The sequence below is a fragment of the Papaver somniferum genome, chromosome 2 (genome assembly GCF_003573695.1).
Source record: "Papaver somniferum cultivar HN1 chromosome 2, ASM357369v1, whole genome shotgun sequence".
NCBI classification, from domain to species: Eukaryota; Viridiplantae; Streptophyta; class Magnoliopsida; order Ranunculales; family Papaveraceae; genus Papaver; species Papaver somniferum.
In genome coordinates, this window is record NC_039359.1 from 207,102,173 (window position 1) to 207,125,534 (window position 23,362).

Genomic DNA, 23,362 nt, shown 5'->3' on the forward strand with positions numbered 1-23,362 from the left:
TTCTTTACCTCTAAGAAAGGCATCAGACAAGGAGATCCTATATCTCCTTTTTTGTTTTTGTTGGTGGGTGAGGAGGATTCAAATAGCTCAAGAGGAGGGTCTTATTTCTGGTTTTCAAGTTGCTTCAAGAGGTAAAATCATTAGTAATCTTCAATTTGCGGATGACACTTTCATTTTTCTTGATGCAAATGTTGATCGGGTTAAAATTTTGAGATTACTTATTTTATATTTTGAGAAACTTACTGGTTTTAAAATTAATTTTGCCAAAAGCAAAATCTTTGGTGTGGCTTATAATGATGATCTCAGTCAATTTTCTTCCATTTTGGGGTGCTACTCTGGAGCTTTGCCAACTACTTACTTGGGTTTACCTATAGGAGATAAAAGTAGGGGGGTTGCCAAGTGGGATAAGGTAATTGATAGCTTTACTAAAGTATTACCAGGTTGGCAAATAACTATTCATAGTAGGGCTGACAAGATAACTCTTATAAATAGTGTCTTAGCTCGCTTGCCAGTTTATTACATGTCTTTGTTTGTTATGCCTGCATCTGTTGCTAAGAAGTTAGAAAGAATCATGAGAAATTTCTTACGGAGTGACAGCAAATGAAGGAGGAATGTGCATTTAGTTAACTGGCCAACTCTCAACAAAAGAAGAAAATCTGGAGGATTAGGAATCAAAAGTCTTCAAAAGATGAACAAGGCTCTCCTGACAAAATGGCATTGGATATTTGCTACTGAAAAAGGTGTTCTATGGATGGAAATTGTTTTTGAAAAGTATGGAGCTGATCCTTTAAACTGGTTCTCAAAGGTGCTAAAGATTACTTATGGTAAATCTGTTTAGAAAGGTATCATGAACTGCAACTCAATCTTTGGAAGCCATGTGAGATTTAAATTTAATTCTGGCAATTCAGTTAGATTCTGGATGGATAATTGGTTGTTTGATATTCCTCTTAGTTTGAAGTATCCTAATCTATTTGCAGTTTCTATGATATTTCAATCAACAAAGATGCAAATGATGAAATTGGGTGGAGTCTCGAGAAAAAAGGTGATTTTTCAGTTAAATCTGCCTATGATTCTCTTATTCAAGAAACTTTTAGATGAAGATTCAACTTATATTTTCAAGTACATCTGGGATCATAAGTTTCCTCATAAAATTTCTTTTTTCCTATGGACTGTTGCTCACGACAGCCTTCCAACAAGAGACATGCTTTTAAGGAGAGGTATGGATGTTCCTCAAACATGTTTATTTTGCTCTCAGAATGAAACGATTAATCATCTTTTCTTACACTGTGATTTTGCGGCCTCAATCTGGAATCACTTTAAGGAAAAATTGCAGTGGCAGTTTACTATGCCAAACAACATCATTACAATGTTATTCTCTTGGAACATTAGCTTGCCAGATAAGCAGCAATACTTCATTTGGAGTATGATTTCTGTAGCTATCCTGTGGAGTATTTGGAAGAAAAGGAATGAGAGAGCTTTCAAAGAAAAATCTCATTGTGCAGTTGTTGTTCAACATAAAATCAAATATCGACTCTTCACCTGGTGTCTGGTGTTTAAAAGTTCAGAAACTCCTAGCTTTAGGGAAGTTATGATGATCAGCACCTATGTGCTACATTTTAGACCCATATTAATATTAGTTACGCCCCGTTATTCTGCTAATAATACTGTTTTAGATCATTTACACGAAATACGAGCAATTCTGATCACCCAAGGATAAACAACTATATTAGAGGCTAATTAGCATTTGCGACCCACACCACCAAAATGAGAAGGAGCTTAATAGGATTTGGCTGCCAAGTTAAAAGCCAGTGGCACCACTAAGCCACCGCACTTTCTCCATGTGACGGCAGCACATTTATGTGTTCATTAATTAGTGACTAGTACGTGGACTCCATTGCTAGTTAAAATGGGAACTAAAGAGGGACAAAGTTGATGATGTGTCTATTTCTCCCTAACCACGTTTCTTTCGTGGTTACCAGACAGCACCTACTCTACTATTTACCGAACAGAGAAGCTCAAGTTATGGCTGGAATTCAATCGAGAAAGCAGGTGAGGATGGTTTGTAAAAGGAGGTGATGCACAGGGACAAAGTAAAAATGCCGTGACTGATCTTGTGTGTTTTGAACGGATGGTGTAAATTTATCTGGCTAGAATTGCTGGTATCTATTCAAGGGAATGATGGGTGTAAGCTGAAGTTCTTGCATACGAAAGTATGTTTTTGGTTCGCCTGAGATGAACTCTGTACTGGTGCTGTGGTTACAAGCAAGAATAGAAGCTAGCCTGAATTTTGAGTGCCGTGAAAACAGCCAAAGAAGCTGCGGTCAGTGGTCAGATTTGCAGAAGTTAATGGTGACGGGACGATGGATTGTTGAACAGCTGGAGTTGGTTGTTATGGAGCTTGGCAGTACATTGTTGTACAGAGACCGCAATGAGAATCACGGTCTTAATGTAGCCGAGATGAAGAAGAGCAGATGATGTTGTGAATCCCAGCCGACATTAATTGTAGCAATGAAGCGTTATTGCAGACGAAGGCATTTGCTTTGAACTGAGGTTGAATGCTGCTGTCAAGGATGACCGAGTGTGTTGGTTGGATTTGATGGAGATAGGGAAGAACGAATCAGTAGGAGTTGATGTGGCCGAGATTTTCAAGGATCAGAAGAAGATAGAGTCCGTGCTGGAGTTGGACGAACAGAAAACAGAAAGGGAGTTGGACTTTAGAAAGGCCTGAATTGATTTCGGTGATGGAGCTTGGGCCTTGGTATTTTCTAGGTCCGAAATGGATTCGCAGGTCTTGACCTATATTTTGGGTTTCTGGAAAGAATAGAAGAGGAGGCCGGCTTGAGAGCCGTTCACACAAAGCAGAAAATAGGAGATTGTTGTTTCCCTGTGGAGTTTTTGAGGCTAAGAACTGAGCGTAACAAAGAGAAGAGGAGACGGCGATTCTTTGGGTTTAATCTCTCTATCTTGTCTTAATTATTTTTGATGGTTTTTGAGAAAACCATGTTTAGCTAAACTTTGTGATTAGGGTTTATGGTAGAAATTACTTTGAGCATAAGAACAATTTAATTTGATATATATTTATGCTTTAGAGGCTATTATAATTTGAATAAATTAACTCTCGACATTGTTTATTGATTTAATTGAAATATGAGTTGTTGCTTAACCGGTTTCATATAACCTTTGTGCCTAGTTGTTAGTTTTACAAATATGTTTGTCTTATTATTTGATGATCCATGCTTGGTTAATTACTTTGATGGTTATGCTTAGAAAAGCCATATAGAATTTGTGAACCTAAATTTAGTTTCGTACAATTTTCTCGCTGATGCAATTTGATGGTTCATGCTTGGATTTAGTCTTTTGATGTGCCATGCTTAGGGTATACCAGTGATATTTGCGGCTCTAAAACATATAATAGGTGATGTCGATAGAACAAACGATAAATAAATATTAATGAGTTATGTATCATTTCAGTAATTGAATAGAAGTTGTGGTGGATACGATAAGCCCTGGTTACCGACTTTTCCTTTATATTCATTTTATTAGTTTACTTTAATTTTATTATTTCATTTCAAATTCTAAAAATCTAAAAAATATTCTTTTTGTTCCTGATTACAGATATTAATTATCGGTATTTCCACCGCACCCTGTGGGTTCGACCCGTACTTGCCCCTGTCTACTAGTTAGACACCGCGCGATTGCGGTTATTATATATAGAGTTTCCCGAAATCCTACCATATGACCAACTGGCCAAGATTATATTTTGAGCATTTGTAACTCACGAAGTTGTTTGTAACTTCCTTACTCTTTCTTTTTTTCTTTCTCTTGTAACTTTGAGGGTGGTACAAGCCTTTTGTACCCTCCTTTTTTGATCAATACATTCTTCTTTACCGATTAAAAAAAAAAAAAAAACTTCTATTTTCCTTTATAATAAAATTTAACCTTTCTACTTCAAAAAACTATCACAATGCTTCCACAACATTGTTTCTGTAAACGGGTTATACATGTAGTGATTGAAAAGATAATTTTAAAGGACCATGTTCTTTTACTGCATGTATTTATAAATTCATCGTATAACTAATACTCCGATTCATCAAAAAGATAAGAAATATTGGAGATCAATGTAAAATGCAACACCTTTAAAATAAAATTAGTGTTTTAAAATTACTCTTTTTCTTTTACGTTAATTCTGTGAAATGCTGGTTTTACATGTAGTGATTGAAAAAATTATTTTAAAGCACCATTTCCTTTTACTGCGTGTATTTATAAATTCACCCTATAACTAATACTCCAATTCATCAAAAAGATAAGAAATATTGGAGATCAATGTAAAATACAACACCTTTAAAATAAAATTAGTATCTTAAAATTACTCATTTTCTTCTACGTTAATTTTATGAAATGCTGTAAAAATTGCATGTTTACCTTGTTGTTGGAATGCCAAAAAATTATAATTGTTATCTATATTAGGACTACATAACTCCTTCCCTGTGATCGGAGGATGGATTTGTCATCGCCATAGTTTGATCTCAAACTGAAATTAGAGCTTTTTGTTGTTGGATTATGTGTAAGCTAACATTTGAACGAAACCCAAGTTTTGAATTTTGTTATAAAACTCTCATAAATATTTTTTTCGCCATATCCAATCTCAATTGTATACCGGAATAACGAAAAAAATGATTAGGGCGTTATACGAGAGAGAGAGGGAGAGGAAGGGTAGAGAATAGAATTACAACTTGGTTATTATGTTTTGGACAATGAAAAATAACAGAAAACTAAAGAGAATATATCTTGTTTACTTGTTAGATGATCTCGATCTTGGTTGGTCACTGTTCACAATAGAAAAGAGATGAGAACAGAAAAACGAAGATAATAGAATTAGGATATCGGTTTGGTTTTGCGATTAGATTTGATATCTGGATATTGATCACTTATCCTATTTTGTGTTCGACAATAAACACCGAGAAGTTCTCAAAATTCTGAAGTTCTATTGGTCAAGGACAAAGAGTTCTAGAATTCAAACTTCTAACTCAATTTTCAAGGTGAGGCCATCAATTTCTCCTCAAATTATATATACATAGAATGCATTTGGTTAATATTTTTTTAATTGTATTTAACAATTTTAGACTCAAATAGCAATTGGTTTCCCGCTTTTCTTTGCTATTATGTTTGTTTCCCCAAATGGCACTTCACTGGCCTATAATGGAGACTATCAGATACTCGTCCAATTAAACAAGTGCATTATTGAGTTTGGCGGAAAAGGAAACTTCTTTCCGCTGGTAGTAGCATCAAATCAGGTCTTTTATTTTTTAGATTCTTTCCCTTTGAAAGAAATTCACAACCCCATAGCCCTTATTCTTAGGATGTATAAGTAAGTTTTTATTTTTATTTTTCTCCTTTGTACATAATTTCACTTAATACATTTATTTATTTTGCATCAAAAGTACAACATAGATTAAAATATTTTGCACGATCCTGGTTCCCTTCTGCAACTTTATTTATTTTATATACTGTCTTGATACAGATCGAGACTAATCAGACCCTTAACAGATGATTCTAATATTTGTAAAACTGTAGAATAGAGAGGCAGATGACCGTAAGTGATTGTTGCTCTTATTCATTATAAAAAATATTCTTACCAATCTCTGACACGCCCGCCTCAAATATCGCTTTATAAAACGGAAAATGGGTCATTTGTCCAAATATTTTTAAATCACGGTTCAAATGCACGAGTAAAAAATAGTTTGGGTGAAATGGCCAAAAAAAATAGCAATGATGAAACTGGATTCATCTGAGCTTAAATTTAAAAAATAGCAAGGATGAAACTGGATAAATCCTGTGTAAATTAAAAATAAGAAAAAATATTTGAAAATGGGCACGATGAAACTGGTTACATCCTGTCTATTTTTACACTTTTGTCCATTTAAACAGTATCAAAATCTAACTGTCCATTTAACCCGGGAATTGTTGATGTTGGTCTTTTTAACCAATTTTGTGTTTATAAAATTATAGTTCACGTGCCCAAAGGACAGCCTCTAAGGCTAGCTGCAATCGTTTCTGCATTTTCACAAGAACTTGCCCAGAGGATGACCCAAATCTCCGTGTGTGAATTTTGAAACCTGAATTGGCAACAAGGAAAACCATCTTTGCGACTATGATCAGTTACATAGATGTCGCGGATATGGTTTCACCTGAGATACCGTTATTGCCATTGTTACCATCACAATTACAGTTATCATTACCATTGTTGCCATTGTCACCGTCTCCATTATCATTACCATTGTTGTTTCCGTTACCGTTACCATTGTTACCGTCTCCATTACCGTTGTTGTTGCCATTACCATTGTTACCACTACCATCACCATTATCGCCATTACCATTGTTACCGTTACCATTATCATTATTGTTGCTGTTACCATTACCGCCACCATCACCATCGTTGTTTCCGTTATCATTATTACCACTACCATCACCATTATCGCCATTACCATTACCATTATTGTTGCTGTTACCATTGTTACCATTACCATTACCGCCATCACCATCGTTGTTGCCGTTACCATTACCGTTGCCATTATTACCATTATCTCCATTATTTCCGTTGTTACTATTGTTACCGTTACCATTGTTGACATCACCGTTATTCCCACCATTACCATTATCATCACCGTTATCATTACTACCATTGTCGCCATCACTGTTATTTCCATTACCATTATTGCCATCAGTACCGTTGTTACTGTTACCATTGTTACCATTATCATTACCGTCACCATTACTACCATTGCTACCGGGATTCTCCGTTGTAGGACAACATCCATCTATGTTGTTGTCGTTACCGGCCGCATTAATAGTAGTGCGGGTGGCATCACTAGTTTCTACGGAACCCTGGGCAGCAACACCACCTAGGATAGTGAAATAGTTAGGGCGGTAAGTAAGATCTGCAAAATGCATCGTTACGATCACGAGAAGAAAGAGCACCATCTTATCTCTCTCCATGATACACTTACCTGTTTCTCTTTCTCTCTGACTAGTTTAGGTTGATAGCTCGCTCTGTTTCTTGTGTTCGCCACTTCGTTTAATTTATAGTGTTAACTTATGAGGACGAAGTGGTAAATGAAATATCCATGTATTTACTAACCATGTCTAACACTTGAACTACTTTTTGTCGATCATCTAAAAATGTGAATCAATTCAAAATTAAACGCTTTCTTTTGTCGTCAATAGATTTATAGCATGTTGTCTTAAAGCGGTGCGGTGATTAAAAGAGTGCATACAGATTTGAATATCTCTATATTAATCCATTTGAAAATGGTCAGTCACCAGACTGATAACCAATTCATTCGACATGTTGTTATCTACGGTGGAGATGTATTTAGGTGGAAGTTCTTGATCGTAATAGTAATTTATTTGGAATAAGTGAGACACTATTATTTTTTTATTTTAATTTTTTTTATTTTTTTATTTTTTAGCTTTCGTTAACAACGGTTTTTTGTTTCTTTTTCACCAATCCATCTTTTTTTCTCTTCAATTTTTCTTTGTGTTGTTTTGGATTCCTGGGTTTTGTACGGTTGGTTACTTTTAATCACAAACATTCTTACTATTCTTCGTCCAACCATTAGATAAGTTAGTTCAAGTTTGCACACTTCCTAAGCAAGAAAATGATATCATTACGGATAATAATTAGTAAAATTTAGAAATTATATATCTCTCAAAGTATATCACAGATATTCTTAAACTTTATATTATTAAAAACATTTTAAAACAACTGCATAGCGAATATGAGTGTGGATATCAAATTATACATATATCTTATACTAATAATAATCAATTAAAATGATAATTTTAGAATATTCTCTTGTTTAATAGTATAAGTCACCTGTTAATGGGAAAAAAATTAAAAATGGATAAATCATCTACTAACCATACACAGGGAGTATAATTATTGTAACATCTAAATCTAAGTTCGTTTATCCTATTTGTTCGATAAAATGCTTCCATGAGTTTGTTTTCTATTAGTGAATTGGAGGAGCAAAACAATTCTTTTTCACTATGCCACTATAAGTAAGGCCTTGAACCTGAAAAGAAGCTATTCAGGACCCGGTGGATCTCCATTGACGGCTGTGTTAGCTCTATCATCTTATTCCCATACCCTTAATGAGTTATCAACGTATCATCATAGTTTGAGTTTTCACCTAAGAAATAGGTGCTATATGGATTTTCCACATGAGAAACATGTGATAGTTTGATCTTTCACCTTGAGATGAAAGTGTAATAGTTCGATAAAGTGCCATCTTCATAAATCTTCTTAATTTATGGATGTGAGAGGAACCAAAGTTGGGTTCCTCATATATTTTCAAAATATGTAAAAATTGCAGTTTTCACACGTGAAATCAGTGAAAGAACAATTAGCGCCTGGATATCATACATATTTTTCTTACGCTCTTTTCTTTTTTTGAAACAAAAGGTTATATTAAAAGAAAAAAAAAAAAAAACCCAACAAGGTCAATTACAACACATAAGAGTATCCCAATTACTCCAGACAAGATTTGGGACAACAAACTTGAAAGTATCATTATCACATGACCATAAAATTACTACTTGTTTGACCAAATCAATACTTTCTTGCACACACTTATGACGACCTCCGAAAACCCTTCCGTTCCGTTCCTTCCACAAAACCCAACAAACCGCGTAATGCAAAACTTGCCAAACCTGTCTACCCCTACCACGCAGCACATTAGTGGTCCACGCTTCAAACAATTGCAATAACGTGCTTGGGAAAGGCCAAGCAATTCTGAAGGCCGCAATGAAATACTTCCAAATATCAAAAGCATATGTGCAATGAAGGAACATGTGATTTGCATATTCCCTTACGTTGTTACAAAGAACACATTGATCACTTTCTAATTGAACACCACATGTCTCAACATATCTCTAGTGGGGAGAGAATCATGAAAGGAAGCCCATAAGATGAAACTAATCTTGTTAGGAATGTTGGATTTCCAAAGGAATTGATTGAAGCTGCACTCCTCCAAGTCACCTATAAGATTCTTATAACAATTCAAAGAACTGAAGTTTTCCATAATCTCCATTGTGTCATCCTCGTCCACCAAAACAGGCACCTGATGCAAGTCCCGCTTAAGTAAATCCCATTCAAGTTGCTCATTCATGTTCAAATGTCTCACAAAATCGCAAACCAACTCCCCATTCACAATCATGTCCGAAATTGAAGCGTTTTTCAGCCTTGCTGCTTTGAAAACAACCGGAAAAAGATCCTGAAGTGTACCCTTATCTAACCATTGATCCTTCCAAAAACGAATGCCCTTCCCATTCCTTACCTTGAAAGACATCATATTTTGTATTAGAGGCACCATATTAGTGACATTCTTCCAAAGACTCCTTCCTTGACAAGAATTATCCGTACCGGGAATTAGAAGATTATTATTATAAGAAAAATTTTCATTCACAATTCTCCTCCATAAACTATTCTTGTTTTTCGAAAATCTCCAAATCCACTTAATTAACAAAGAATGATTTGTTTTCCTCAGATTCTTCACGCCTAACCCCCCATTCTCCTTCGGGATGCAAATTTTCTTCCAAGAGACCCAAACCATTTTCCTTCTACCTTCCGCAGCTCCCCACATGAAATTGCGCATGATCTTAATCATTTGCTTTTCCACACTCACCGGAAGATAAAAAAGCGAGAGATAATAAATAGGTAGACTTGCCAGAGAGCTCTTAATAAGAATTAACTTACCCGCTTTATTAAGTTGTCGTTTCTTCCATGATGCCAACTTTTGCTCCATTCTGATCTGCACTTGATCCCACACCGATGACGTAAATTTTTCTTATGCTCTATTCTTGAACTATATGACGTAAATTTCTAGCTTGAAAATCACAATTTTCATATGTTATACTCAATGGTGGATCATAAATTTTTTTAATTATCACTAGTTGATTCGAGAAAAAAGTAATTATCACTCATTTGTACGAATTAGGAAATCATTACTACTGCAAGCTATTAGGAATCCTTTGTTTTGAGAAAAATATAATTACCGTCTACTATTAGGAATTATCACCAAGTTTCTAATCTAGAATGTTAAAAAGAACATTTAGCACCTGAATGCTATGCATATTTTGCACCTAGGAATCTTACTATTAAAATACTATGCATATTTTGCTTAGGCTTTATTCTTCGTCATAAACAAGTTTTTGAACCTAGGTGATCCGAGAGAGTTTTTGACACCACTCAATCCCCCCACCACCAAACTCAGGAGGTCCGACTTTGAATACGGATTGCAGCATGCATTGATTGGTTGGATGATCTAGGCGATCCGGGACTATTTCTAATAACTACCCCAACCCCCACCCCCACCCCAAACTCGAAAGGCTCTACTTTGAATAAGGATTGCGGCGGATTAGTGACAGAGAATTTAAATGTGGTCTATATATTTTTGTGTTCAACTTTTGCTTAATGAAATGTGTATGTTTTAACGGTACATATGATTTTGGTGAAGACTAAACTGTTTTCGCATGTTTTCCCATTGTGAAATAAGTTTTTTATGGAGTTTTTGAACTTTCCCATGACTTTGCGGAAATGATTCATGGAACCATGGCATTTGAACTCTACTGATAGCCAACAATAAAAGAGATTAAAATCGTTTCATTTTTGTTATGTGACTTTATCAGTCAAGCTTTCATGGAAGTATGCATGTATTATGGTTACAAGAACTTGTTTTTTGCTTAAACTATGGAATCTAGTTCGGTTGCTTACCATCTCGACACCATTTGATATTTTCTTTAATCCCTGTTAATCACGAACCAAACTTGTACACTGTACCGTCATTAATTTCAAACGAACTAGTCATTAAAACCCAAGGTGACTAAACTTGTGGTACAAAAACCCCATTCAAATGTTGGGATCCATTAAAACTCCATCTTAAACAAAATTGATACAAAAATCCCAAATTTTTAAAACTTGATACAAAAACCCCAAATTTCAAAATTGGTTTCATCAAATTTTATGATGAAACCAAAATTGGTTTCATCAAATTCTTTGGGATTTTGGTGTTACTTTTGTTTTGATGGGGTTTTTGTGTTATTTTTGTTTTGATTGATTTTTTGTGGATGGATAGTGACCCCTTTGGGGTTATAACTCGCGGACCGACTGCAATAAGAAAAATTGGTTTTAAATTTAATAAAACTATCAAATACCTATTAAGTATTCGGAATCAACGGGTATTGGTCTAGTTCTGGGTCCGGTTCTGGGTCCATGGAAAACTGACTCGGAAGCGTTAGTACCCGGAACAGATTCAAATGAGCAGGGTCCGATTTCGGGTCCTATGGTACCCCGGAAGACCCGGATCCATTGACACCCCTACACCCTAGACTCATGTGTCATGGGATTAAAGAAGTTTTTTCATATGAAGTGCTTATAGTTTGGTCCTGCAAATACTGTATTCATTTGCATCATGGTGTTTTGTGATCCTAATCAATAATTGTGTGTTTAGTTAGTCTGATTCGCGATTCAGGTGAGGAAAAAATGCTACGATATGTACCTCTGAACCAACAGAATCATCATCAACTCAGTCAGGTCATTACAAGTCATGAGTTTACTTTCAGACGTGCCTCTACTTTAACCAAATTCTTCGGTGCATTCGTATACTATACATGAACGTATCTATAACAAAAATACAAGTCCTTGTCTATTCGGGATATTACCGAATTTCACGTTTTGACATTCCTACCGAAGTTGGTCTCTTACTGAAATTTCCCGAACTTTTCGTTTGGATAGGTTTGAGATATCCTTTGTTGACGTTCCTGATGTTCTTATTGAGTCTCTGATTAGGGATTTTCCTTATGATGAGAACCACTTGTTGATCAGCGTGGGTCAATTAGCCACGGGCTTGCTCCTTCCTCTGTACAGTAGAAAAGATCCTTTATACCATGACTTCCTATCTACGAGGGATGATCCGTTGAACCGAACTCATGTTCTAGGAGTGATCCAGTACACGGGTAATTCTAGCGTGTGCTTCGTGAGTGTTGGGTTCGTAGTAAGGAGAAGACAACCCTGAAGTCTTACGATCCTTTTTCCCCTGGGAGGTATAAGGTGGAGGACTTGACTTCCGCTAATTTTAATGCTACGTATGTTGACGCTATTCAGAAAAGCAACCTTCTTCCTTGGAGTGTTGGTCCACGCTGCATTTATGTCACTTCTAAACAAATCCGGGAAGGTAACACCCTTGGTTTGCTGGAGGAGATTAATAAGACTGGGCTCTCTGTTATTCCTTACTCTGCCAAGTTTTTCTTGCCCCTTTCTGATCGTCTTCTCCTAGATCATGACAAGCGTTGGGCACGTATTTTTCTTAAATTTATTGGTCCTTGGGATACTGGGTTTACCACTGTTGATCCGAAGGTTCCTCGTCCAGCTTCGTCTCTCCCTTCAAAGTATGACATGTATCAGCCTTGGGTTTTTAACCATACTTCTCATGACGAAGTATACTTCATGTTATTCTTCTTTATTTTTCATCTTGCATTAAACTTTTTCTTAAAGTTTTAATGTTTCCATCTGAAGACTGCCCCTACTTCTTCTGTTGGGACTGTTCCTGGTTCTGCTAGTAATCCCGTGGCCACCCGTAGAAGGAAGCGAAGAGCTTCTATCGAATGTGCCAAAGTTACACCAGCTGAGGTAGGGACCATTATGTAGTTGGTGAAGCAATTGATAACACTCTAACACAAAAACCAATATACTAGCTTTCTATAAAACAGATCGCCTATTTTTTTTATCATATCACTTTGCATTGTTGTCATAACTGGTATTAGTTATGTTGATTCATTTTCAGTCCTTAGCATAACAGGGTTACATCTAAATCCTTCCTTAGTGTATATATGTATTTTGCCCTCTGATCCTTAGCATGTGTTGTTCTACATTTTGCAGTCTTCGAGGAAAAAAGGCAAGTTGAGGCATGTCATTGACTTGGAAAAGTCCGAAGAAGGTGTCAAGGATGTTGAGAGGAGCTTGAAGATGTTAAGGATGTTGAAGACATTGAGGATATTGTTTTTAATCCTCCTTTGGATGATATCGAAGAGGATTTTACGAAGGATGGTCGTAGTCATGTTCGTGATGGTTCTATGGAAGGTGATAACCTTCATGTTGAAGTTAACCCTTTGTTGGAGAATCCCTTACCTTCTCAAGTTGTTACTGCTCATTTTTCGTTGTCCAGTACTTTAGCACCTCCTATCTCCGTAGGTATCCGGCCTTTTGGATCTGCTGCTACTAGTACCATGGTTTTGTCTTCTAAGGGGCCTTCATCTTCTCTTGTCACTTCGCAATATTCTGTCAGTTCGTTTGTGAAGGGTATAGCTCTGGTTCTCTGTGGTAGAAGAAAGTAGTGATATATCTTAGCATATTTTATTTTAATTTTGCACTTGCGTCTTTGGTAAGTGCTCAGTCTGTTTCTACGGCTCCTGCAAGAAAAATTGTTGGCCCGCCCACTTTGTCTCCTGATTGGACTGTTCTTGGAAACCTTTCTTCTGCCGGGTATATAACTTTAGGTGGTACTCCAAGTAAGTCTTCTGCGCCGAGTTCCTCTATTATGCAGACTTCTTATCGTAATGAGGACCCATCTCTTGTATCCCACGCTCGTGTTAAAGCGATTGATGGTGTATTTACTGATCGTGCAAAAGGTAAGGTACCTGAGAACTTGACCCTTGGGATTTCAGAAGACGTTATCCTCGAGGTTGTTCTAAAAAATCGAGAGGTCCTCTTACTATTGAGGTTGATCTAAGGCAGTTGGATGGAGTTTTTTGAGGTTGCTTCGAAATTGGATGTCATGATGGCTCAGTATCAGATGTCCAGGGACTTGTTTCTCGACCTAGACTGTCATCGTTCCTGCTAGAGTCTCAGTGAGATTTGTAAGCGCAGTATTCAGGAGTTGGGGGCTTTTATGGATCGTTATGCTGACTTCCTTCCCGTCTTTCTACGTTTTCGGTAGGTATCTCCTTTTATTTGGTTGTCGTTGTCGAATCTACCCTTCGTACTTAATTGAATTTTTTGTGTTCTCAGGTCATCAAGCATATCGATGTTGGATATACCTTGTTCAAGTTCTATAAGGCTAAGTTCACTCATTTGAGTGCTCTTCTTGAGCGTTCTCGTCAGGACTATGCCTTCATTAGTGCTAAGTAACCCAGTTCTAGTGATGTTGCTTCTTCCTCCAAGGTATCTTCGTTGGAGCTTGAGCTGAAGAGGACTCAGACTTCGCTTGAAGCCTGTTTATTGTCCCTTAAGAAGGCTAATGATGTTGTAAAGATCGCTGAGGAGGTTCGCAAGGAGGCTGATACTGCTCTAGTTGTTGAATCCTCCCAAGTTATAGGTTCGTCTTTTCTTCTCCTTTAATTGCCTTTTTCTAGTTGGTCTCGTTCTCGTGTTCAGAGAGTGCCTACGCCTTACCAGTAGGTATCCTTGGCGAAATTGAGTATCTACGGAAGCAAGTAAGTAAGTTGACCTCCGATGTATGGTACTATCAAAAAAAATCTGATAGGTTAATGAACGTGACCGTTCACAATGAGCGCCCAACTTTCCCTTGAGTCATCCCATAATTCTGATCTTGGAAGGGAAATGACCCCCCTTCGTAAAGATTGTGATGAAACACTTAAGCGAAAAGAACATCTTATATTGAAGTAAAAGGAGGGAATTGCTTTGTTGGAGAAACGTCTCTCTTCCCAGGAGATTATTCGTAAGAAGTATCATGATGATTTTGAATACGCATGTGATTCCTTAGCTAAGGTGACTGCTGAGCACAACATGGTATCCTTAGAAGTTCGAACCCTTAGGGATAAACTTATTGAGGTCTCCCATACTTATTCTTATACTTCCCACGCGTTTGTGGTTCGGAGATTGGAAGAGTCAGAAGGTGTAAATCGAGCCTTATCTTCATAGAATGCTTCACTCTTGATTGATGTTGATGATCTCCGAACTGAGTTTCAGACCCTGACTGAGGATCTGAATTCCGATAAGGAAGAATTAGTCAAGGCTCAACATAGTTTAGAGTACTCCCTTAATCATGCTGGAGGTAGCTTAGGACTTTCCTTCTTGTCCGTCTTATTCGTCTAGGGGATCTTCTTATTGATTTGTTCCTTTCATGCTTGCAGGTTTGAAAGACCAGGTGGTGGGTTTGAACTCCTAATTACCTCGTCTTGAGGGTCATATCTCAGTTTTAGAGAGAGAACGCCAGTATGCTACATCCACGTTTAAGGCGGAGTCGCTTCAGGAAGCCAATGCTCAGCTAAGTACCCAATTAACAGAGCTACGTCGGAAATCATCTCAGGATTTAGAGAGCCAAGCAATTAAAGGTGGAGTTCGAGCGCGCAATCATTGATCACATTAACGCTACTTTTGCTGAGGTTGAGAGACCAGTTTATGGTGTTGTCTTCGACCGTCTTTCTTATCCCTGATCTTATTGGACTTGCTCGTACTTCACTTGAGTAGTACCCTTTTCTTGTTGTTTGTGTCTTCCGCTAAGATATCTTCCTTAGCTGAGATGTTTCCCTTTCTGAATTTGAAACAATATTTGGTGCTCCTTAGACTCTTCTGAATATCTTTTAAGCATTTCAAGAAAAATGAATGTTAAGTGTTCTTTTGGTATTAACTTTGTTCATCTTTTTATTGTAACTTATTTATTTTATCGCACATTCAAGTTATTACTATGTACTAAGGTATAATTAACCTTGGTGGAACTTTCCTCGTCTACCAGGATATCCTTTGGCCAGAAGGTATCGTGGTGGAGAGGGTCTCTACGTGGGTAAAACTTTTCTTGTAACCCTACGCGTTAAACTCAAAGGTTGCTTAACTTCTATAGGGTATCTCTATGGGGTATATCTTATTATTTCTTATGCCTCATGAGTTAGGCTCTTTCTTCTCCTCGAGGATCCGAGATTGTCATATCCGCAGTTATGCCTTGTCCTGCCTCATCGTCGCTTCGAATGGTGGGTGTACGTTCTAACCCCATATAAACTATGTGTATTACGCATACGGAAGCGGCGTTAACAGGTCTTTCATTAATTAGTAAGGTCTTAACTAGTAAGCTTCTTTCATTACATGGTAGGCTACCATTGTTACCCTTCTTCTCCTGGGTTATCAGCATTCTTTTACGGGTAGTACTTTTTGAGGCACATCGTGTTCCACGGGTGTTGTAGCACTTCTCTCTTTACGGTTCGTAGGTAATAAGTTCCTTTCCCAGTGATGTCGCGTATGATATAGGGTCCATCCCACGTTGATGCGAGCTTTCCCCATTCTTTCTTTCTTTGAAAAGGTGGTATGTGTCGCAGCACGTATTCTTCTACCACAAAGTTGCAGGGGATGACCTTTTTATTGTATTCCCGTGCCAACCTTCTTTGGTAGTATACCATTCTTTGAAAAGCTAGCTCTCTTCTTTCTTCGAGGTCGTCGAGTTTTCCCAGCATCAGGTCTGTCGTTAGATTTTCCTCCCATGTTTCTGTTTTTGTAGTCGGGAGTATTATATTTGTAGGTATGACGGCTTCGGATCTGTAGGTCAGAAGAAGTGGAGATTCTTCCATAGCTGACCTTCTTGTAGTGCGGTATGCCCATAGAACATTGTGTAGTTGTTCGCACCAACTCTTATTATGTTCATCCAGCTTCTTCTTAAGATTTAATGTTATTGTCTTGCTAGTTGCCTCCGCTTGACCGTTTCTTTTTTAGTGTTGACTTGTTCTTTTGGATGTTGTAAGCGTGAAACAACATGTCGATGTTTTTCCCTTGTAGTTGTTTGCCATTGTCTGAAACTATCACGGATGGTATCGAACTTGCATATGATTTGCTCAAATAGAAATTTGAAGACATCTTTGTTTCAAATTCTTGCCAAAGGTACAACCTCTATCCACTTGGTAAAGTAGTCAGTGGCCACAATGAGGTATATTCTTTTCAATGTTCCTTATACTAAGGGCCATATGATATCAAACCCCCGTTAGAAAAACGACCAAGGGATGATTACTGAGTTGAGATCCATTGCTGGAACTTTTATCTTTTTGGCGAAACGTTGACATTTTTCGCAGCGCTTAGCCATGTTCTTTGAATCTTCATCCATGTAAGGCCAATAGTAACCTTGCATTTTGGTTTTGACTGCTAAAAACCTTCTTCTGATGTGGTTTCCAGCATCTTCATAGTGTATGTCGCTCTGTTTTCTTCTCCCTTCGATTCTAGAGAGACATCACATCAGCAGTCCAAGAAACGATTTCTTGTAGAATACTCTATCTCGGAGCTGGTAGGTGGATACTTTCTCTACAGTCTTCTTTGCTTCCTTTACGTCCGCTGGCAGGGTTCCTTATTCAAGGTATTGGTGGATTGGAATTCTCCAATCGTCTTCCGGTTTGTTCCCTTCGTCTTCTTTTGGCGTGGGATGAACTTTATTCGATATGAGTTGGTAGTCTCTGTCCGACCACTCTGCTTCTTCTTCTGGTGCGTCTAGGGCCATCATTTCTTCTCCTCTTGAGATTGGTCCTTCGATCGAGGGTTCGTATAACCTTCCTATTTGAACGGATGAGGTTCTCCTGTCTTTCAGCATAGAGGATATATACGTCAAGGCATCTGCGTGTCTGTTGTCTTTCTGGCAAACGTGTCTGAATGTTACGTTGACGAACTGAGATGCCTGCTCCTGGGATGGCTTGAGGTACGCAGATAGCACTGGGTCCAGAGTCTGATATTTGAGTTCGATTTGTCTGATGACTAACTGAGATTCACTAGTTAAAAGAACTTCTGATAGACCCATCTCCTTTTCAAAGTGAAGGCCATGTATTACTACCTCGTATTCTGCGATGTTGTTGATGTATTCTTCGAATTCCATTCTGAAAGCATAGATGAGTTGATCTCTTGTGGGGGTTATATCAATGGATGAGGCATGCCTATTTTTCGGAAGAAAAAAAAATAAACTCTTGTGAGTGGGATGGTACTTTATTTTATTATCTTAATTTGTTATGTTCCACTATATCATATATTAATATACACCCATGTTCGTATAGTGGTTTGTTTGCTGGTTGCGCTTGATAACAGTAAATTCTATAAAATTAGCTTTTTTGTTATTAACTTATTTAAAGTTATAAAGATACTACTCCGTTCGTCTCCAATATATAAGCGGAGAAGTGAATTTCTCTGAAAATAAGAAATTTTTTTGATTTCACACATATCCATCTTCTTTCATGTTTTACCTTTTGTACAATTTCCAAAATTAGAAACATTAACTTAATTTTGGTGAAAACTACCTATAATAAATAAGGGTAATTTTTCCTTTTTGTAAAGGTACGGAGCGAGTAGAAAAGTAGAAAGTCTAACTAACAGCAGGGTTATTTGTCCTTTTTGTACCCAATTATATCCAGGTGGTAAGGACATTGGTACCCAGTCATTGAAACATTAAGAGTTGATACCTACACTAACACCTGATGTGAGAATTTTGTTTTATTTTATTATTTTGAAGCATAAAAAAAGGCATATTTCTATTTTGTAGTTGTGTCGTATAGCAGTCTGCGGAATATGTTGAATCATATTCTTTATTTCTTCAATCATCCCTGAGATATGAGATGTTATAAAGCGTAGAAGGTTGTCTGAGTCTGTCTCAAAGAAAACTTTTGGCCATTGCACGCCTTTATGTTGTTGTTCTTGATGCCAAAAGCATAGCCCAAGTTTTTGCAATTAGGGCAATTGTAGTTCCCAATGGCCGGGCTAGAGCCGCTATTGTTTGTGCATCGAAGTCCCTACAAATGAAACCTGCACTTGCGAAACAGGGATGACCCTTGGCCGCTCCATCAGTGTCGATCTTGATCCAGTTCATGTTCGGAGTGGACCATCCTACAGATATTGTTGAGTTTCTTTTGGTGCTTCTTGGATAGTTGAGTATCGGTGAACCTCCCGGTAGAACTTGAGGTAAGGATTGTAGTGCCTCCGAATATTCTTGTTGTTGTTTTTGACCCAAGCTAAGATTATGTTGGTATATTAGATCATTCCTAGCTAACCATAATATCTAAAATAGAAAACAGAAAGAGGAAATGAGACATGTTGGTGTTGATTGTTGAAGGATTTGAGAGATGGTTGTATGAGGTGTTAAAGCAAAAGAGGAGTAATTATTGGAAATTGATGTGTTTAGGGGTTGAGAGAATAGATTTTTCCAAGATGTAGTTGTCTTTGGTGCTGATTGTTGAAGGATTTGAGAGATGGTTGTATGAGGTGTTAAAGCAAAAGAGGAGGCATTATTGGAATTTGATGTGTTTGGGGGTTGAGAGAATAGAGTGTTCCAAGATGTAGTTGTCTTTGGACAGTGAATTAGCGGGTGAGTTGCGGATTCCGGAACTATATTGCACATGGGGCAAATGTCTGAGTTGGTCAAATGGATGTGATGGAGGAGAGAGAAGGTTGGTAACCATTCATTCATTGCTTTCCAGAAGAAAAGATGAATTTTTGGTGGACACGGTAAGGTCCACAGGAATTTGGTGGGTGGGAGGGGGTATGATAAGGTTGACTATGGGTTAGACATTTGTATCCCGATGAAGTAGTGTATTTTCTGGATTTTGAATGTGGCCAGATAATTTTGTCGCTGGGCCTATCTTGGAGGAGGTGGATGCTTATGATTTTTTGGGCTGCAAGATTGGGGAGTGTATTTATTTTTTCCTGGTTACAGTTATCAGAGATTGGATCCATGATATCATCTACCGTTTGGATCGGGTAATATTGGGTTAGATATGTGGAATCCAATTGGCTTCTATTGGTCTTAATAGCCCATTTCCAATACGATGAAATATCAACTGTTGCATGGTAGGGACAATTGATGCTAGTTTCTCTATTGGGCGATGGAGGAAGATGGTATGTTATTGATGCCTTGTAGAATTGGTTGTTAATCGAGATATTTTCCACTGATCATACTTCCACATATGGAGTTAGGTTGTTCATGCAAATTACAGATTGTTTCCATGAGGAGAGCCTTATTATGATCGCTGCTTTTCCTTATGCATAATCCTCCTTCAGATATTGGTTTTATTACCTTATCCCAACCTATAGGATGAAGCTTTTTAACTGACGAATTACGTCCCTAAATAAAACCTATTATAAGGGCTCTCAGTTTTTTCTTTTGAGGACTCACAAGAGCACAAATAATAAGAGACGTCCGTGGAGTAGTGGAGTATATATCAACCACCTATCCAATCTACACCAGACGTTTCCAGATCAACGCACTATATATCACCAAATTCCATCAAACCTATCCAACAAATACAAATGTTTCTTGTTCGAGCCAATGATAAAACGTGGTTACGGAAACCAGCCAATAGGAGAAGAGTAAGTTCCACCAGGGCTAGTGTTATTCTGGCACTAGTGTTGAGTTTTTAGGTTGGTGATAGGGTACGGACTCACCTATTGGCATTCAGCCCATTCCAACTCAGTGCAGTGACGGCCCATATGTTGGTCAGTGCTTGGATCCCATTAAAGAAAAGGGAAATAAGTCTAATTTATAGTCACTGAGTCAGTAGTTCGAGTCTCTGCTATGGGCGTTTCCGGATGATAAAAACAGAACTTTAACATTGAGGTACATGATCAATAAATCATCATCTCAAAGACGTTATGCATACTGGTAGATGTATCTCAAAGACGTTATGTATACTGGTAGAGGTGGCATGATGGGAAATGGAGGATCAGACGGTTTTGAATAAACAACACAAGGTGCAAGGAAATATGTTTCTGAATGTTTGTAAGAAAAATATTAGTGCAGAACAGTCAAGAGATGGTGTTATTTTCATGCCCAATTCGTGTAAACACATTCACATAGGTTCTGGAAATTCTTTAAGGAGCTTACTGTTGATTTTGCCTCTCTACATCAACCAACTGGTACAAATCCCCCCTCCTTTGCTTCTCTAATGGAAGGTTTGTTCTGCAATTTTTCGCCACATCAGTATCTCAGTAACAAAATGTGACAAATTCTTTGAAAGAAAGTAAATAACAACTGTAGGATCGTTACCTTCTGAGCTCAATCAGTGAATAGTCGATCTCTCCAATGATTATAACTTCGTCATGTTCAGTCTTTGCAAGGACTTCTCCAAACTGCAGTGTTCATATATCTCAATAGTTTTTAACTTTCTTCACTTCCAAAAAATATAGCTCGGAGAAAAATATGCTTCGTACAGGTTTTGCTCTTACTGGACCAACAAGGGTAGAATACAAGCAACGTAACCTGCACTAGCATCTCGAGCAGGAGAACAAGTCGCTACATATAACTGATTATCTACAGCCCTGTGAGACAAATTCAAGTAACATTAAGGTGAAAATATGCAGGAATACTGTGGCTGGGTTTGTCTATTGGTTCTCCACAACACTGGCTTATTTTGCTTGAGAGCCTGAAGCTGATTCAATAAGTCGCAGAGTTAAAGATGGCGAGACTCAAAAGGCCAGGATATCTATTTATCAAAGCACTAAATCCTACCGTTTACATATTGAATAAACAGGTCTGCGTTAAGATCTGCTTATATCAACAGGCGTAAGTACTTGAGCTAAACCAACAAGTCTTGATTTTATCATATTATCCTTTTAAATGTGAATATTCCTCCAGCTGTTTCGATATCTATCATGTTTTCTATTCAATGAACATTGTATACCTTGCCCTTTGCAATAACTCCCAATGTAAGGGCCCTGTTGTCATGTTGAATGCTCTAGGAAAGCATATCAAATGTGCACCTGATCTCGTAGTGTTAAATTCCAGTGATTAGTGTGACAATACAAATAAACCAATAGAACATAAAAAGTAAGCAAAACAAATATAGAAGCATAAATCAGTTATTTCAAAAGTTAAGAGCGAAAACGAACAAACCTCGTGCTGCATACAGCATTGTAGTTCTTGGAACCTAATACCATAGCAAATACCTAAACCAATACGTCCAACATCTGCAAAGAAACAATCGAAGGTCATTTTCTAACACACCGATAAACACAAGACATGGAAGATATGAATGCACTGGTAGATTCCTATGCATCCCCAACCAACGAACGGCATCATCCATCCTTCGAAGGAAAATGGAAGCAATGAGTTTGATAACAAGCAAATTCTCCATCGGTTACGCAGAATGTGTGTTTTGTCTATAAGCACATATTGAAAAGAAATAAATGTTCAGGACAATGGGGTTCCAGAGAGCAACCAATAGAGACTGTTCTCCAAGCCTACCTGTATCAACAATAGTAGGATTCTCCCCAGCAGTCAGAGTTCCAGTGAAAGTAATCTTCCCAGGGATATCAATATCAAATAGATGTACCTGAAATCATAAAGCATATGGATCAAAAATCGGGGGTAGTAATTCTTTCTAAATAGTTAGACCTTCGAATGGGTATCTTTTCACTTGAGCAGTCCAATTTGTTCGAGCATACATACGTTTCTGTGCTTAGCCAGCAACTTTCCGTCTTTCCCAAACACACAGCATGTATTATACAACTTATCACCACATCGTTCTGGTAACTATTGTGACCTTGAGAGTTACAAGACACTTCCGAAAACATTGCGATTGAAGGAGACGCATCACTACCAGCATCAATATCCTCAGCATATACCGGGAAGCTATCGTTTGCATATGGACTATTCCATATTTCCTACAACCCCAATCACACACCCAACAATTGGACTACACTAAAAGCCTTAACAATACCAAAATTACCTCCATCAATATCCTCAGCATATTCAGTCAAGACATAATTCAATCAGCTTACACATAGTAGTAGTCATATGGTTTTGACAACTTACAGGCAAGACAAAAAGTTGAGCCCCTTTCTCCACTGCTTCCTCAATTGCTTTACGAGCATGCGCTCCTTATCAGCAGTGACTGATAATTGACAAAGGGCAATCTTGAACTGAAAAACATTACAAACAACAATCATAACCAATACAAATGAATCAAAACCAGGGAAAATTTTGACAAAATTTTAATCCAGATCACACCTTTTTGTCAATATCAGTTGCCCCATGTGAATAATTTATGAAAGCAAAGAAGATTACCTTGGTTACAGGGGGAATAGGCAATTGCAGACTTGGAGGAACCCTGGATTGTTCAGCAGAAGAACCCATTAATGAAATTTGATTATTTGAGTAAATTATTGGTGAAATTACTACTTTGAATTCCTGAGAACGAAGGGGTTCTGAAGAGAATCAGTGGTTTTGTTTTAGAAGAGAAGAACTGAAATTGACAATGAGTCAACTAAAGGACTAGAGGAACTGCCTTAAGATTCTGAGAATCCGAAGATATTTAATGTTTCGGGTTTTTCAAACGGGTTTCACTATGTATATAAACCACACTGATGACCCGACCCGAGATGTTACTAAAAGTTTGA

The 23,362-nt window shown here is 37.6% G+C and overlaps 1 pseudogene; it reads right to left on the reverse strand.

The window, feature by feature from the left end:
* LOC113350341 overlaps positions 1-23,224 on the reverse strand; it is a 36,703-nt pseudogene extending 13,479 nt beyond the window's left edge.
* Positions 23,225-23,362: the final 138 nt, after the last annotated feature.